Raw genomic sequence first — 1779 nt, forward strand, 5'->3', positions numbered from 1 at the left:
ACTTAAATTAATGGCCTGCTGTGTGCTTTGGTAATGTGGTTTGGTGACATCGGGACTGTGCCTTTCTACTTGTCAACCTTGGGGCTTCACAGCCTCAGCAGCCAGCAGCTGTCTGAGTGAAGAAATGCCTCTAGCTCCAGTGGGCTGGGAGCAGGAGGCAGAGCTGGACCCCAAGGTTAAGGGGCTTTCACTCAGCCCCTAGAGCCTGGCACTTGGACTTGGACTTAAAGCCTCCAAATTTTAAGAATAAACTCCTGTTTGTTAAGGCCATCCCATTTGTGGTATATTCCTGTTAGAGTGGCACTAGGTAACCAGAACAATGAGGTACAGAAAATTGACTATAAATCTCTTTGTTGTTAGTTGCTGCTGAGTTTATTCCAACTCATGGTGACCCCAAAAAATCTTCTTTAGGTTATCACAAGAAGTGTCAGAAAGAAGCAACAATGGGGTTATGGGCATATTTTTTAATCAAATTCCAAAATTATCTATATTTAGTCACATAGTATAATAATATCTTAAAGACAGAACAAGAATTCTAAAACATTTTGGTATACACATCATCACTAAATAGAAGGTCAAGCTACATACAGTGGGAGGAAAAAATAATTAATCTGTAATTTACTTTTGTTTACATTTCCATTCCCAAAATTAATCGCTACAAATATATTTTAACATTGATGTGTTGATGAGACTATGTCACTACCTTGCTCTAAAACTTGTTCTTTGCTTCTCCCAGGGAGGTGTAAAGGAACCCCCAAAATCTATGTGCTTAGCATAAGGACAGGCCTCTGTCCAGGATATAAACCAGATTTGATTTTCTGTTTGTCTGTTTTACTGCTAATTCTGAGCTAACTCTCAAAAGTCAGCTAGCCAGAATACTTCAAGAAGCCTAGGGGCTCCCCTTGTCTCCCCTCTCTTCCTCTCACAGTATGCTCCTAGGAAGAATACTTATTCAGGCTGGCCCCAAAATATGCAAAGATTGACAAGATGTTAACTGACCCAAACTTTATGATTATCAGAATGCTTAAGGACTCTCATAATTGTCTAGTGACTATCAAAGCAGCATTTTGTAAGTATCAACCAATCATGCTTTTCCTTCTAAGTTCCTCAATGTTCTGTACTTAAAGCCTGTGAAAAATTCTCACCAGAGCACTTTTGTGAATCCTAACTAACTGGTGCCCAGTGCAAATCATTATCTTCCTTCCATAAGACTCTTTGCTTTAATTTTAACAGAGGCTCCAGCTTGCTCTTTGGCAGAGGTAAGGCCTCTGGTTTTGGCCACATACTTCTTCTTCCCAATCTTCTTCTTCTTTTTTTTTTTTAATGCATTTTACTGAAATATAATTTATGTACACTGAAATACAAAAAAACTAAAGTGACATGAGTCAATGCATTTTTTTGCAGTGTTCCCTCCCCTCCCCTCCCACCCCTGACAACCAACAAAGTTTCCCTCCATATATAAACCTTTCCTTGACCTTCCACAACAACAAACTAATATAATATTTGTCCTTCTGTGATTGATTTATTTCACTCAGCATAATGTCCTCCAATTTCATCCATATCATGCGGTGTTTTGCAGACTCTACATTAATCTTTAGTGCTGCATAGCATTCCATTATGTGTATGTACCATAGTTTGGTCATCCACTCTTCCGCTGATGGGCACATAGGTTGTTTCCATCTTTTTGCTATTGTAAATAGTGCTGCGATGAACATAGGTGTGCATATATCTATTGCTGTCCTGGCTCTCACCTCTCTAGGATATATACTTACTAATGGG

General features: G+C 39.1%; 1 protein-coding gene across 1 annotated transcript in view; it reads right to left on the reverse strand.

Moving 5' to 3' along the window:
• CASK (calcium/calmodulin dependent serine protein kinase) overlaps positions 1 to 1779 on the reverse strand; it is a 631366-nt gene that overhangs the window by 274243 nt on the left and 355344 nt on the right. The gene's annotated exons all lie outside the window — the stretch shown is intronic.

The sequence above is a fragment of the Orycteropus afer genome, unplaced genomic scaffold (assembly GCF_000298275.1).
Source record: "Orycteropus afer afer isolate SDZICR_OR568_19922 unplaced genomic scaffold, OryAfe1.0 scaffold00401, whole genome shotgun sequence".
Taxonomy (NCBI): domain Eukaryota; kingdom Metazoa; phylum Chordata; class Mammalia; order Tubulidentata; family Orycteropodidae; genus Orycteropus; species Orycteropus afer.